Consider the following 15497-nt stretch of genomic DNA (forward strand, 5'->3'; position numbering starts at 1 on the left):
CAGCCTTTTAAACTCACCTGAGCTAACAGGTATGTGAGCTGGTTACTCTGCTGCGCTTAAAATTTCTTTTTTGGTTTGCTACAATGCCTTTTCTGAAACGTTGTCTCCCTCTGCTGGAACACTGACTTCTTTCATTTAATGCCTGCAGACTATAAAAGAGAAACCAACCCAAAAAGTTTGGTTGATTAGTCTGTGGCATTCTTTTAAACTGTTGCTTATGGCGGTCTCTGTGAGCTTCTCAGTGACATTCAGCCATCCAGGTATCCCGCCTGCAGTAGACGGAATGTGGCAATGGAACGCTGGCTGCGCGTGTCATAATAGGCTCTGAGCCTTTATATACCTGCGCACAGCAGCAGCCACCTTCAGTCTGCTGCTGGACAGCCAGCAGCAGCAGCAGCAGGAGAGGTAATTAATCAGCAACCCTCCTGCTAAGGGTAGACAGCTGCTCGTTCCACCCCCCCCCCGCCTTAATTGGTTCTCCTCCCTTCCAACGGTGTTGAGGCGGGTGGGAACAGCCGGGGGTTGAGGGTACTGTGCTAAAAGAGGTGGAGTTATGCAGATCTAAAACGCGTGGATTGCAGCAGCAGCAAGCCGAAAAGTGCAGGCATGTGAGGGATCTAGAGGTTGACAGCATGTCTTCTTAACGGGAGTCCAGGTGGCCATCTCCACAAATGGACTTTTCAGAATCCTTGGGTGGCACCGTAGTCGGAAACCAATTCTGGTTATCGCTTCTCGGCCTTTTGGCTAAGATCAAGTGTAGTATCTGTTCTTATCAGTTTAATATCTGATACGTCCCCTATCTGGGGACCATATATTAAATGGATTTTTAGAACAGGGAGATGGAAAAAGAGCTTGCTCTGTCCACTCCACGCATTGACCTGGTATTGCAGTATCTCCAGGACCGGTGCACCCCTTCTTTAATGCAGTTTCTAAAATCAGAAAGAATTGAATTCAATGCTTTTTGTTCATTTGGCTTGTTTGTCGGATTTTGGGATGGACTCTTTGGCTTTGCTTTTCTTCTCCTCATTGGATTTTTCATGTTAAAAGTTGCAGAAGCCAGATGACAAGCTCATTTTGGTTCAACTTCAGCAACTGTGCATTGCATTGCCATGTAATGTAATGCAATGCTATCTATCTAGCTCTCCCTCTATACTTCCTTTTGGATAAACAGACATATTAGGCAAGCATTTTGGAGCTTTCACCTAAATAACTACAGGTGGTGAGATAAGCTGCACAATATAATTGACCTTTCAGTATATTGTTGCACACACACCATCTATTTAGCAAATGCCCTTGTTATCAACAGCAGCCTTTTAAACTCACCTGAGCTAACAGGTATGTGAGCTGGTTACTCTGCTGCGCTTAAAATTTCTTTTTTGGTTTGCTACAATGCCTTTTCTGAAACGTTGTCTCCCTCTGCTGGAACACTGACTTCTTTCATTTAATGCCTGCAGACTATAAAAGAGAAACCAACCCAAAAAGTTTGGTTGATTAGTCTGTGGCATTCTTTTAAACTGTTGCTTATGGCGGTCTCTGTGAGCTTCTCAGTGACATTCAGCCATCCAGGTATCCCGCCTGCAGTAGACGGAATGTGGCAATGGAACGCTGGCTGCGCGTGTCATAATAGGCTCTGAGCCTTTATATACCTGTGCACAGCAGCAGCCAACTTCAGTCTGCTGCTGGACAGCCAGCAGCAGCAGGAGAGGTAATTAATCAGCAACCCTTCTGCTAAGGGTAGACAGCTGCTCGTTCCACCCCCCCCCCCCGCCCGCCTTAATTGGTTCTCCTCCCTTCCAACGGTGTTGAGGCGGGTGGGAACAGCCGGGGGTTGAGGGTACTGTGCTAAAAGAGGTGGAGTTATGCAGATCTAAAACGCGTGGATTGCAGCAGCAGCAAGCCGAAAAGTGCAGGCATGTGAGGGATCTAGAGGTTGACAGCATGTCTTCTTAACGGGAGTCCAGGTGGCCATCTCCACAAATGGACTTTTCAGAATCCTTGGGTGGCACCGTAGTCGGAAACCAATTCTGGTTATCGCTTCTCGGCCTTTTGGCTAAGATCAAGTGTAGTATCTGTTCTTATCAGTTTAATATCTGATACGTCCCCTATCTGGGGACCATATATTAAATGGATTTTTAGAACAGGGAGATGGAAAAAGAGCTTGCTCTGTCCACTCCACGCATTGACCTGGTATTGCAGTATCTCCAGGACCGGTGCACCCCTTCTTTAATGCAGTTTCTAAAATCAGAAAGAATTGAATTCAATGCTTTTTGTTCATTTGGCTTGTTTGTCGGATTTTGGGATGGACTCTTTGGCTTTGCTTTTCTTCTCCTCATTGGATTTTTCATGTTAAAAGTTGCAGAAGCCAGATGACAAGCTCATTTTGGTTCAACTTCAGCAACTGTGCATTGCATTGCCATGTAATGTAATGCAATGCTATCTATCTAGCTCTCCCTCTATACTTCCTTTTGGATAAACAGACATATTAGGTAAGCATTTTGGAGCTTTCACCTAAATAACTACAGGTGGTGAGATAAGCTGCAGAATATAATTGACCTTTCAGTATATTGTTGCACACACACCATCTATTTAGCAAATGCCCTTGTTATCAACAGCAGCCTTTTAAACTCACCTGAGCTAACAGGTATGTGAGCTGGTTACTCTGCTGCGCTTAAAATTTCTTTTTTGGTTTGCTACAATGCCTTTTCTGAAACGTTGTCTCCCTCTGCTGGAACACTGACTTCTTTCATTTAATGCCTGCAGACTATAAAAGAGAAACCAACCCAAAAAGTTTGGTTGATTAGTCTGTGGCATTCTTTTAAACTGTTGCTTATGGCGGTCTCTGTGAGCTTCTCAGTGACATTCAGCCATCCAGGTATCCCCCCTGCAGTAGACGGAATGTGGCAATGGAACGCTGGCTGCGCGTGTCATAATAGGCTCTGAGCCTTTATATACCTGCGCACAGCAGCAGCCACCTTCAGTCTGCTGCTGGACAGCCAGCAGCAGCAGCAGCAGCAGGAGAGGTAATTAATCAGCAACCCTCCTGCTAAGGGTAGACAGATGTTCGTTCCACCCCCCCCCCCCGCCTTAATTGGTTCTCCTCCCTTCCAACGGTGTTGAGGCGGGTGGGAACAGCCGGGGGTTGAGGGTACTGTGCAAAAAGAGGTGGAGTTATGCAGATCTAAAACGCGTGGATTGCAGCAGCAGCAAGCCGAAAAGTGCAGGCATGTGAGGGATCTAGAGGTTGACAGCATGTCTTCTTAACGGGAGTCCAGGTGGCCATCTCCACAAATGGACTTTTCAGAATCCTTGGGTGGCACCGTAGTCGGAAACCAATTCTGGTTATCGCTTCTCGGCCTTTTGGCTAAGATCAAGTGTAGTATCTGTTCTTATCAGTTTAATATCTGATACGTCCCCTATCTGGGGACCATATATTAAATGGATTTTTAGAACAGGGAGATGGAAAAAGAGCTTGCTCTGTCCACTCCACGCATTGACCTGGTATTGCAGTATCTCCAGGACCGGTGCACCCCTTCTTTAATGCAGTTTCTAAAATCAGAAAGAATTGAATTCAATGCTTTTTGTTCATTTGGCTTGTTTGTCGGATTTTGGGATGGACTCTTTGGCTTTGCTTTTCTTCTCCTCATTGGATTTTTCATGTTAAAAGTTGCAGAAGCCAGATGACAAGCTCATTTTGGTTCAACTTCAGCAACTGTGCATTGCATTGCCATGTAATGTAATGCAATGCTATCTATCTAGCTCTCCCTCTATACTTCCTTTTGGATAAACAGACATATTAGGCAAGCATTTTGGAGCTTTCACCTAAATAACTACAGGTGGTGAGATAAGCTGCACAATATAATTGACCTTTCAGTATATTGTTGCACACACACCATCTATTTAGCAAATGCCCTTGTTATCAACAGCAGCCTTTTAAACTCACCTGAGCTAACAGGTATGTGAGCTGGTTACTCTGCTGCGCTTAAAATTTCTTTTTTGGTTTGCTACAATGCCTTTTCTGAAACGTTGTCTCCCTCTGCTGGAACACTGACTTCTTTCATTTAATGCCTGCAGACTATAAAAGAGAAACCAACCCAAAAAGTTTGGTTGATTAGTCTGTGGCATTCTTTTAAACTGTTGCTTATGGCGGTCTCTGTGAGCTTCTCAGTGACATTCAGCCATCCAGGTATCCCGCCTGCAGTAGACGGAATGTGGCAATGGAACGCTGGCTGCGCGTGTCATAATAGGCTCTGAGCCTTTATATACCTGCGCACAGCAGCAGCCACCTTCAGTCTGCTGCTGGACAGCCAGCAGCAGCAGCAGCAGGAGAGGTAATTAATCAGCAACCCTCCTGCTAAGGGTAGACAGCTGCTCGTTCCACCCCCCCCCGCCTTAATTGGTTCTCCTCCCTTCCAACGGTGTTGAGGCGGGTGGGAACAGCCGGGGGTTGAGGGTACTGTGCTAAAAGAGGTGGAGTTATGCAGATCTAAAACGCGTGGATTGCAGCAGCAGCAAGCCGAAAAGTGCAGGCATGTGAGGGATCTAGAGGTTGACAGCATGTCTTCTTAACGGGAGTCCAGGTGGCCATCTCCACAAATGGACTTTTCAGAATCCTTGGGTGGCACCGTAGTCGGAAACCAATTCTGGTTATCGCTTCTCGGCCTTTTGGCTAAGATCAAGTGTAGTATCTGTTCTTATCAGTTTAATATCTGATACGTCCCCTATCTGGGGACCATATATTAAATGGATTTTTAGAACAGGGAGATGGAAAAAGAGCTTGCTCTGTCCACTCCACGCATTGACCTGGTATTGCAGCATCTCCAGGACCGGTGCACCCCTTCTTTAATGCAGTTTCTAAAATCAGAAAGAATTGAATTCAATGCTTTTTGTTCATTTGGCTTGTTTGTCGGATTTTGGGATGGACTCTTTGGCTTTGCTTTTCTTCTCCTCATTGGATTTTTCATGTTAAAAGTTGCAGAAGCCAGATGACAAGCTCATTTTGGTTCAACTTCAGCAACTGTGCATTGCATTGCCATGTAATGTAATGCAATGCTATCTATCTAGCTCTCCCTCTATACTTCCTTTTGGATAAACAGACATATTAGGCAAGCATTTTGGAGCTTTCACCTAAATAACTACAGGTGGTGAGATAAGCTGCACAATATAATTGACCTTTCAGTATATTGTTGCACACACACCATCTATTTAGCAAATGCCCTTGTTATCAACAGCAGCCTTTTAAACTCACCTGAGCTAACAGGTATGTGAGCTGGTTACTCTGCTGCGCTTAAAATTTCTTTTTTGGTTTGCTACAATGCATTTTCTGAAACGTTGTCTCCCTCTGCTGGAACACTGACTTCTTTCATTTAATGCCTGCAGACTATAAAAGAGAAACCAACCCAAAAAGTTTGGTTGATTAGTCTGTGGCATTCTTTTAAACTGTTGCTTATGGCGGTCTCTGTGAGTTTCTCAGTGACATTCAGCCATCCAGGTATCCCGCCTGCAGTAGACGGAATGTGGCAATGGAACGCTGGCTGCGCGTGTCATAATAGGCTCTGAGCCTTTATATACCTGCGCACAGCAGCAGCCACCTTCAGTCTGCTGCTGGACAGCCAGCAGCAGCAGCAGCAGGAGAGGTAATTAATCAGCAACCCTCCTGCTAAGGGTAGACAGCTGCTCGTTCCACCCCCCCCCCCGCCTTAATTGGTTCTCCTCCCTTCCAACGGTGTTGAGGCGGGTGGGAACAGCCGGGGGTTGAGGGTACTGTGCTAAAAGAGGTGGAGTTATGCAGATCTAAAACGCGTGGATTGCAGCAGCAGCAAGCCGAAAAGTGCAGGCATGTGAGGGATCTAGAGGTTGACAGCATGTCTTCTTAACGGGAGTCCAGGTGGCCATCTCCACAAATGGACTTTTCAGAATCCTTGGGTGGCACCGTAGTCGGAAACCAATTCTGGTTATCGCTTCTCGGCCTTTTGGCTAAGATCAAGTGTAGTATCTGTTCTTATCAGTTTAATATCTGATACGTCCCCTGTCTGGGGACCATATATTAAATGGATTTTTAGAACAGGGAGATGGAAAAAGAGCTTGCTCTGTCCACTCCACGCATTGACCTGGTATTGCAGTATCTCCAGGACCGGTGCACCCCTTCTTTAATGCAGTTTATAAAATCAGAAAGAATTGAATTCAATGCTTTTTGTTCATTTGGCTTGTTTGTCGGATTTTGGGATGGACTCTTTGGCTTTGCTTTTCTTCTCCTCATTGGATTTTTCATGTTAAAAGTTGCAGAAGCCAGATGACAAGCTCATTTTGGTTCAACTTCAGCAACTGTGCATTGCATTGCCATGTAATGTAATGCAATGCTATCTATCTAGCTCTCCCTCTATACTTCCTTTTGGATAAACAGACATATTAGGCAAGCATTTTGGAGCTTTCACCTAAATAACTACAGGTGGTGAGATAAGCTGCACAATATAATTGACCTTTCAGTATATTGTTGCACACACACCATCTATTTAGCAAATGCCCTTGTTATCAACAGCAGCCTTTAAAACTCACCTGAGCTAACAGGTATGTGAGCTGGTTACTCTGCTGCGCTTAAAATTTCTGTTTTGGTTTGCTACAATGCCTTTTCTGAAACGTTGTCTCCCTCTGCTGGAACACTGACTTCTTTCATTTAATGCCTGCAGACTATAAAAGAGAAACCAACCCAAAAAGTTTGGTTGATTAGTCTGTGGCATTCTTTTAAACTGTTGCTTATGGCGGTCTCTGTGAGCTTCTCAGTGACATTCAGCCATCCAGGTATCCCGCCTGCAGTAGACGGAATGTGGCAATGGAACGCTGGCTGCGCGTGTCATAATAGGCTCTGAGCCTTTATATACCTGCGCACAGCAGCAGCCACCTTCAGTCTGCTGCTGGACAGCCAGCAGCAGCAGCAGGAGAGGTAATTAATCAGCAACCCTCCTGCTAAGGGTAGACAGCTGCTCGTTCCACCCCCCCCCCAGCCTTAATTGGTTCTCCTCCCTTCCAACGGTGTTGAGGCGGGTGGGAACAGCCGGGGGTTGAGGGTACTGTGCTAAAAGAGGTGGAGTTATGCAGATCTAAAACGCGTGGATTGCAGCAGCAGCAAGCCGAAAAGTGCAGGCATGTGAGGGATCTAGAGGTTGACAGCATGTCTTCTTAACGGGAGTCCAGGTGGCCATCTCCACAAATGGACTTTTCAGAATCCTTGGGTGGCACCGTAGTCGGAAACCAATTCTGGTTATCGCTTCTCGGCCTTTTGGCTAAGATCAAGTGTAGTATCTTTTGAAAAGGCAGTTTTGTCCTTGGGCTGCCCTAGTAAATTGATGCATATTACACACTGGTTTGGTGCACTTGTTAGTACGCCAGGTGGCTCATAGAGTTATCTGATGGAAAACATGGCCCTCCAGGATCGAAGTCACTAGGTTGGGTAAGTGTGAGGGCTTTGGAGCAATGTGCCCCAGGAGTAGGCGCCCTGGTGGGAGTCCAAGCTTACTGGGACTGGGAACCCCAGAAAGACTTGGCTTCGTAGCACGCCGCACCTTTGCCAATCATACTTTCTGAGCAACCCCCCCTATTCCTGGCCTCCGGGCTAGGAAGGGGAATTTTTATAAACCCGGTCGGAGGTCCGGTCAGCTTTGGGCTGAGAAACCAACACAGGCTCCAGCTCCACTAGGGTGGCAGCCTAGATGGAAGCTGGGAGCACGAAAACGGCTCTTCTCCGGCTTCGGCTAGGGAGAGCATCGGAGATCCCTGACCCTCGCTGTGGCCTTCTGGCTCGGAGGGATGGGGATGGTTTATTGGGGACCCTCTCCTCCGGGAAGGGTCCACATGAATCCTCGCCTCGTGCGCTGTTTTGGTGTGACTTCGGTCACATTTTTCAGTGCCTTGGATGCAGCTTCAATCAAAAATCTGTTCTTATCAGTTTAATATCTGATACGTCCCCTATCTGGGGACCATATATTAAATGGATTTTTAGAACAGGGAGATGGAAAAAGAGCTTGCTCTGTCCACTCCACGCATTGACCTGGTATTGCAGTATCTCCAGGACCGGTGCACCCCTTCTTTAATGCAGTTTCTAAAATCAGAAAGAATTGAATTCAATGCTTTTTGTTCATTTGGCTTGTTTGTCGGATTTTGGGATGGACTCTTTGGCTTTGCTTTTCTTCTCCTCATTGGATTTTTCATGTTAAAAGTTGCAGAAGCCAGATGACAAGCTCATTTTGGTTCAACTTCAGCAACTGTGCATTGCATTGCCATGTAATGTAATGCAATGCTATCTATCTAGCTCTCCCTCTATACTTCCTTTTGGATAAACAGACATATTAGGCAAGCATTTTGGAGCTTTCACCTAAATAACTACAGGTGGCGAGATAAGCTGCACAATATAATTGACCTTTCAGTATATTGTTGCACACACACCATCTATTTAGCAAATGCCCTTGTTATCAACAGCAGCCTTTTAAACTCACCTGAGCTAACAGGTATGTGAGCTGGTTACTCTGCTGCGCTTAAAATTTCTTTTTTGGTTTGCTACAATGCCTTTTCTGAAACGTTGTCTCCCTCTGCTGGAACACTGACTTCTTTCATTTAATGCCTGCAGACTATAAAAGAGAAACCAACCCAAAAAGTTTGGTTGATTAGTCTGTGGCATTCTTTTAAACTGTTGCTTATGGCGGTCTCTGTGAGCTTCTCAGTGACATTCAGCCATCCAGGTATCCCGCCTGCAGTAGACGGAATGTGGCAATGGAACGCTGGCTGCGCGTGTCATAATAGGCTCTGAGCCTTTATATACCTGCGCACAGCAGCAGCCACCTTCAGTCTGCTGCTGGACAGCCAGCAGCAGCAGCAGCAGGAGAGGTAATTAATCAGCAACCCTCCTGATAAGGGTAGACAGCTGCTCGTTCCACCCCCCCCCCCCGCCTTAATTGGTTCTCCTCCCTTCCAACGGTGTTGAGGCGGGTGGGAACAGCCGGGGGTTGAGGGCACTGTGCTAAAAGAGGTGGAGTTATGCAGATCTAAAACGCGTGGATTGCAGCAGCAGCAAGCCGAAAAGTGCAGGCATGTGAGGGATCTAGAGGTTGACAGCATGTCTTCTTAACGGGAGTCCAGGTGGCCATCTCCACAAATGGACTTTTCAGAATCCTTGGGTGGCACCGTAGTCGGAAACCAATTCTGGTTATCGCTTCTCGGCCTTTTGGCTAAGATCAAGTGTAGTATCTGTTCTTATCAGTTTAATATCTGATACGTCCCCTATCTGGGGACCATATATTAAATGGATTTTTAGAACAGGGAGATGGAAAAAGAGCTTGCTCTGTCCACTCCACGCATTGACCTGGTATTGCAGTATCTCCAGGACCGGTGCACCCCTTCTTTAATGCAGTTTCTAAAATCAGAAAGAATTGAATTCAATGCTTTTTGTTCATTTGGCTTGTTTGTCGGATTTTGGGATGGACTCTTTGGCTTTGCTTTTCTTCTCCTCATTGGATTTTTCATGTTAAAAGTTGCAGAAGCCAGATGACAAGCTCATTTTGGTTCAACTTCAGCAACTGTGCATTGCATTGCCATGTAATGTAATGCAATGCTATCTATCTAGCTCTCCCTCTATACTTCCTTTTGGATAAACAGACATATTAGGCAAGCATTTTGGAGCTTTCACCTAAATAACTACAGGTGGTGAGATAAGCTGCACAATATAATTGACCTTTCAGTATATTGTTGCACACACACCATCTATTTAGCAAATGCCCTTGTTATCAACAGCAGCCTTTTAAACTCACCTGAGCTAACAGGTATGTGAGCTGGTTACTCTGCTGCGCTTAAAATTTCTTTTTTGGTTTGCTACAATGCCTTTTCTGAAACGTTGTCTCCCTCTGCTGGAACACTGACTTCTTTCATTTAATGCCTGCAGACTATAAAAGAGAAACCAACCCAAAAAGTTTGGTTGATTAGTCTGTGGCATTCTTTTAAACTGTTGCTTATGGCGGTCTCTGTGAGCTTCTCAGTGACATTCAGCCATCCAGGTATCCCGCCTGCAGTAGACGGAATGTGGCAATGGAACGCTGGCTGCGCGTGTCATAATAGGCTCTGAGCCTTTATATACCTGCGCACAGCAGCAGCCACCTTCAGTCTGCTGCTGGACAGCCAGCAGCAGCAGCAGCAGGAGAGGTAATTAATCAGCAACCCTCCTGCTAAGGGTAGACAGCTGCTCGTTCCACCCCCCCCCCGCCTTAATTGGTTCTCCTCCCTTCCAACGGTGTTGAGGCGGGTGGGAACAGCCGGGGGTTGAGGGTACTGTACTAAAAGAGTTGGAGTTATGCAGATCTAAAACGCGTGGATTGCAGCAGCAGCAAGCCGAAAAGTGCAGGCATGTGAGGGATCTAGAGGTTGACAGCATGTCTTCTTAACGGGAGTCCAGGTGGCCATCTCCACAAATGGACTTTTCAGAATCCTTGGGTGGCACCGTAGTCGGAAACCAATTCTGGTTATCGCTTCTCGGCCTTTTGGCTAAGATCAAGTGTAGTATCTGTTCTTATCAGTTTAATATCTGATACGTCCCCTATCTGGGGACCATATATTAAATGGATTTTTAGAACAGGGAGATGGAAAAAGAGCTTGCTCTGTCCACTCCACGCATTGACCTGGTATTGCAGTATCTCCAGGACCGGTGCACCCCTTCTTTAATGCAGTTTCTAAAATCAGAAAGAATTGAATTCAATGCTTTTTGTTAATTTGGCTTGTTTGTCGGATTTTGGGATGGACTCTTTGGCTTTGCTTTTCTTCTCCTCATTGGATTTTTCATGTTAAAAGTTGCAGAAGCCAGATGACAAGCTCATTTTGGTTCAACTTCAGCAACTGTGCATTGCATTGCCATGTAATGTAATGCAATGCTATCTATCTAGCTCTCCCTCTATACTTCCTTTTGGATAAACAGACATATTAGGCAAGCATTTTGGAGCTTTCACCTAAATAACTACAGGTGGTGAGATAAGCTGCACAATATAATTGACCTTTCAGTATATTGTTGCACACACACCATCTATTTAGCAAATGCCCTTGTTATCAACAGCAGCCTTTTAAACTCACCTGAGCTAACAGGTATGTGAGCTGGTTACTCTGCTGCGCTTAAAATTTCTTTTTTGGTTTGCTACAATGCCTTTTCTGAAACGTTGTCTCCCTCTGCTGGAACACTGACTTCTTTCATTTAATGCCTGCAGACTATAAAAGAGAAACCAACCCAAAAAGTTTGGTTGATTAGTCTGTGGCATTCTTTTAAACTGTTGCTTATGGCGGTCTCTGTGAGCTTCTCAGTGACATTCAGCCATCCAGGTATCCCGCCTGCAGTAGACGGAATGTGGCAATGGAACGCTGGCTGCGCGTGTCATAATAGGCTCTGAGCCTTTATATACCTGCGCACAGCAGCAGCCACCTTCAGTCTGCTGCTGGACAGCCAGCAGCAGCAGCAGCAGGAGAGGTAATTAATCAGCAACCCTCCTGCTAAGGGTAGACAGCTGCTCGTTCCACCCTCCCCCCGCCTTCATTGGTTCTCCTCCCTTCCAACGGTGTTGAGGCGCGTGGGAACAGCCGGGGGTTGAGGGTACTGTGCTAAAAGAGGTGGAGTTATGCAGATCTAAAACGCGTGGATTGCAGCAGCAGCAAGCCGAAAAGTGCAGGCATGTGAGGGATCTAGAGGTTGACAGCATGTCTTCTTAACGGGAGTCCAGGTGGCCATCTCCACAAATGGACTTTTCAGAATCCTTGGGTGGCACCGTAGTCGGAAACCAATTCTGGTTATCGCTTCTCGGCCTTTTGGCTAAGATCAAGTGTAGTATCTGTTCTTATCAGTTTAATATCTGATACGTCCCCTATCTGGGGACCATATATTAAATGGATTTTTAGAACAGGGAGATGGAAAAAGAGCTTGCTCTGTCCACTCCACGCATTGACCTGGTATTGCAGTATCTCCAGGACCGGTGCACCCCTTCTTTAATGCAGTTTCTAAAATCAGAAAGAATTGAATTCAATGCTTTTTGTTAATTTGGCTTGTTTGTCGGATTTTGGGATGGACTCTTTGGCTTTGCTTTTCTTCTCCTCATTGGATTTTTCATGTTAAAAGTTGCAGAAGCCAGATGACAAGCTCATTTTGGTTCAACTTCAGCAACTGTGCATTGCATTGCCATGTAATGTAATGCAATGCTATCTATCTAGCTCTCCCTCTATACTTCCTTTTGGATAAACAGACATATTAGGCAAGCATTTTGGAGCTTTCACCTAAATAACTACAGGTGGTGAGATAAGCTGCACAATATAATTGACCTTTCAGTATATTGTTGCACACACACCATCTATTTAGCAAATGCCCTTGTTATCAACAGCAGCCTTTTAAACTCACCTGAGCTAACAGGTATGTGAGCTGGTTACTCTGCTGCGCTTAAAATTTCTTTTTTGGTTTGCTACAATGCCTTTTCTGAAACGTTGTCTCCCTCTGCTGGAACACTGACTTCTTTCATTTAATGCCTGCAGACTATAAAAGAGAAACCAACCCAAAAAGTTTGGTTGATTAGTCTGTGGCATTCTTTTAAACTGTTGCTTATGGCGGTCTCTGTGAGCTTCTCAGTGACATTCAGCCATCCAGGTATCCCGCCTGCAGTAGACGGAATGTGGCAATGGAACGCTGGCTGCGCGTGTCATAATAGGCTCTGAGCCTTTATATACCTGCGCACAGCAGCAGCCACCTTCAGTCTGCTGCTGGACAACCAGCAGCAGCAGCAGCAGGAGAGGTAATTAATCAGCAACCCTCCTGCTAAGGGTAGACAGCTGCTCGTTCCACCCCCCCCCCCCCCGCCTTAATTGGTTCTCCTCCCTTCCAACGGTGTTGAGGCGGGTGGGAACAGCCGGGGGTTGAGGGTACTGTGCTAAAAGAGGTGGAGTTATGCAGATCTAAAACGCGTGGATTGCAGCAGCAGCAAGCCGAAAAGTGCAGGCATGTGAGGGATCTAGAGGTTGACAGCATGTCTTCTTAACGGGAGTCCAGGTGGCCATCTCCACAAATGGACTTTTCAGAATCCTTGGGTGGCACCGTAGTCGGAAACCAATTCTGGTTATCGCTTCTCGGCCTTTTGGCTAAGATCAAGTGTAGTATCTTTTGAAAAGGCAGTATTGTCCTTGGGCTGCCCTAGTAAATTGATGCATATTACACACTGGTTTGGTGCACTTGTTAGTACGCCAGGTGGCTCATAGAGTTATCTGATGGAAAACATGGCCCTCCAGGATCGAAGTCACTAGGTTGGGTAAGTGTGAGGGCTTTGGAGCAATGTGCCCCAGGAGTAGGCGCCCTGGTGGGAGTCCAAGCTTACTGGGACTGGGAACCCCAGAAAGACTTGGCTTCGTAGCACGCCGCACCTTTGCCAATCATACTTTCTGAGCAACCCCCCCTATTCCTGGCCTCCGGGCTAGGAAGGGGAATTTTTATAAACCCGGTCGGAGGTCCGGTCAGCTTTGGGCTGAGAAACCAACACAGGCTCCAGCTCCACTAGGGTGGCAGCCTAGATGGAAGCTGGGAGCACGAAAACGGCTCTTCTCCGGCTTCGGCTAGGGAGAGCATCGGAGATCCCTGACCCTCGCTGTGGCCTTCTGGCTCGGAGGGATGGGGATGGTTTATTGGGGACCCTCTCCTCCGGGAAGGGTCCACATGAATCCTCGCCTCGTGCGCTGTTTTGGTGTGACTTCGGTCACATTTTTCAGTGCCTTGGATGCAGCTTCAATCAAAAATCTGTTCTTATCAGTTTAATATCTGATACGTCCCCTATCTGGGGACCATATATTAAATGGATTTTTAGAACAGGGAGATGGAAAAGAGCTTGCTCTGTCCACTCCACGCATTGACCTGGTATTGCAGTATCTCCAGGACCGGTGCACCCCTTCTTTAATGCAGTTTCTAAAATCAGAAAGAATTGAATTCAATGCTTTTTGTTCATTTGGCTTGTTTGTCGGATTTTGGGATGGACTCTTTGGCTTTGCTTTTCTTCTCCTCATTGGATTTTTCATGTTAAAAGTTGCAGAAGCCAGATGACAAGCTCATTTTGGTTCAACTTCAGCAACTGTGCATTGCATTGCCATGTAATGTAATGCAATGCTATCTATCTAGCTCTCCCTCTATACTTCCTTTTGGATAAACAGACATATTAGGCAAGCATTTTGGAGCTTTCACCTAAATAACTACAGGTGGCGAGATAAGCTGCACAATATAATTGACCTTTCAGTATATTGTTGCACACACACCATCTATTTAGCAAATGCCCTTGTTATCAACAGCAGCCTTTTAAACTCACCTGAGCTAACAGGTATGTGAGCTGGTTACTCTGCTGCGCTTAAAATTTCTTTTTTGGCTTGCTACAATGCCTTTTCTGAAACGTTGTCTCCCTCTGCTGGAACACTGACTTCTTTCATTTAATGCCTGCAGACTATAAAAGAGAAACCAACCCAAAAAGTTTGGTTGATTAGTCTGTGGCATTCTTTTAAACTGTTGCTTATGGCGGTCTCTGTGAGCTTCTCAGTGACATTCAGCCATCCAGGTATCCCGCCTGCAGTAGACGGAATGTGGCAATGGAACGCTGGCTGCGCGTGTCATAATAGGCTCTGAGCCTTTATATACCTGCGCACAGCAGCAGCCACCTTCAGTCTGCTGCTGGACAGCCAGCAGCAGCAGCAGCAGGAGAGGTAATTAATCAGCAACCCTCCTGCTAAGGGTAGACAGCTGCTCGTTCCACCCCCCCCCCCCGCCTTAATTGGTTCTCCTCCCTTCCAACGGTGTTGAGGCGGGTGGGAACAGCCGGGGGTTGAGGGCACTGTGCTAAAAGAGGTGGAGTTATGCAGATCTAAAACGCGTGGATTGCAGCAGCAGCAAGCCGAAAAGTGCAGGCATGTGAGGGATCTAGAGGTTGACAGCATGTCTTCTTAACGGGAGTCCAGGTGGCCATCTCCACAAATGGACTTTTCAGAATCCTTGGGTGGCACCGTAGTCGGAAACCAATTCTGGTTATCGCTTCTCGGCCTTTTGGCTAAGATCAAGTGTAGTATCTGTTCTTATCAGTTTAATATCTGATACGTCCCCTATCTGGGGACCATATATTAAATGGATTTTTAGAACAGGGAGATGGAAAAAGAGCTTGCTCTGTCCACTCCACGCATTGACCTGGTATTGCAGTGTCTCCAGGACCGGTGCACCCCTTCTTTAATGCAGTTTCTAAAATCAGAAAGAATTGAATTCAATGCTTTTTGTTCATTTGGCTTGTTTGTCGGATTTTGGGATGGACTCTTTGGCTTTGCTTTTCTTCTCCTCATTGGATTTTTCATGTTAAAAGTTGCAGAAGCCAGATGACAAGCTCATTTTGGTTCAACTTCAGCAACTGTGCATTGCATTGCCATGTAATGTAATGCAATGCTATCTATCTAGCTCTCCCTCTATACTTCCTTTTGGATAA

General features: G+C 46.1%; 9 non-coding genes and 4 pseudogenes across 9 annotated transcripts; all 13 read left to right on the forward strand.

Moving 5' to 3' along the window:
* Nucleotides 1–724: 724 nt before the first annotated feature.
* LOC141158244 (U2 spliceosomal RNA) lies at nucleotides 725–915 on the forward strand. Its single transcript, XR_012248278.1, has one exon. It is a non-coding gene; the product is annotated as a U2 spliceosomal RNA (small nuclear RNA).
* Nucleotides 916–2030: 1115 nt separating this feature from the next.
* Nucleotides 2031–2221, forward strand: LOC141158245 (U2 spliceosomal RNA). Its single transcript, XR_012248279.1, has one exon. It is a non-coding gene; the product is annotated as a U2 spliceosomal RNA (small nuclear RNA).
* A 1120-nt stretch (nucleotides 2222–3341) lies between these two features.
* LOC141158246 (U2 spliceosomal RNA) lies at nucleotides 3342–3532 on the forward strand. The gene has a single exon (XR_012248280.1). It is a non-coding gene; the product is annotated as a U2 spliceosomal RNA (small nuclear RNA).
* A 1114-nt stretch (nucleotides 3533–4646) lies between these two features.
* LOC141159661 (U2 spliceosomal RNA) lies at nucleotides 4647–4837 on the forward strand. The gene has a single exon (XR_012249664.1). It is a non-coding gene; the product is annotated as a U2 spliceosomal RNA (small nuclear RNA).
* Nucleotides 4838–5953: 1116 nt separating this feature from the next.
* LOC141159697 (U2 spliceosomal RNA) lies at nucleotides 5954–6144 on the forward strand. Its single transcript, XR_012249698.1, has one exon. It is a non-coding gene; the product is annotated as a U2 spliceosomal RNA (small nuclear RNA).
* Nucleotides 6145–7257: 1113 nt separating this feature from the next.
* Nucleotides 7258–7373, forward strand: LOC141160357 (U2 spliceosomal RNA; annotated as a pseudogene).
* Nucleotides 7374–7897: 524 nt separating this feature from the next.
* LOC141160106 (U2 spliceosomal RNA) lies at nucleotides 7898–8078 on the forward strand (annotated as a pseudogene).
* Nucleotides 8079–9195: 1117 nt separating this feature from the next.
* Nucleotides 9196–9386, forward strand: LOC141158247 (U2 spliceosomal RNA). Its single transcript, XR_012248281.1, has one exon. It is a non-coding gene; the product is annotated as a U2 spliceosomal RNA (small nuclear RNA).
* Nucleotides 9387–10501: 1115 nt separating this feature from the next.
* Nucleotides 10502–10692, forward strand: LOC141158248 (U2 spliceosomal RNA). Its single transcript, XR_012248282.1, has one exon. It is a non-coding gene; the product is annotated as a U2 spliceosomal RNA (small nuclear RNA).
* Nucleotides 10693–11807: 1115 nt separating this feature from the next.
* On the forward strand, nucleotides 11808–11998 carry LOC141158249 (U2 spliceosomal RNA). The gene has a single exon (XR_012248283.1). It is a non-coding gene; the product is annotated as a U2 spliceosomal RNA (small nuclear RNA).
* Nucleotides 11999–13117: 1119 nt separating this feature from the next.
* Nucleotides 13118–13233, forward strand: LOC141160380 (U2 spliceosomal RNA; annotated as a pseudogene).
* A 524-nt stretch (nucleotides 13234–13757) lies between these two features.
* On the forward strand, nucleotides 13758–13937 carry LOC141160130 (U2 spliceosomal RNA; annotated as a pseudogene).
* Nucleotides 13938–15054: 1117 nt separating this feature from the next.
* LOC141159565 (U2 spliceosomal RNA) lies at nucleotides 15055–15245 on the forward strand. Its single transcript, XR_012249569.1, has one exon. It is a non-coding gene; the product is annotated as a U2 spliceosomal RNA (small nuclear RNA).
* Nucleotides 15246–15497: the final 252 nt, after the last annotated feature.

Source organism: Phyllobates terribilis, unplaced genomic scaffold (genome assembly GCF_046119375.1).
Source record: "Phyllobates terribilis strain yellow unplaced genomic scaffold, ASM4611937v1 Scaffold_8__6_contigs__length_399053987, whole genome shotgun sequence".
Classification (NCBI taxonomy): Eukaryota; Metazoa; Chordata; class Amphibia; order Anura; family Dendrobatidae; genus Phyllobates; species Phyllobates terribilis.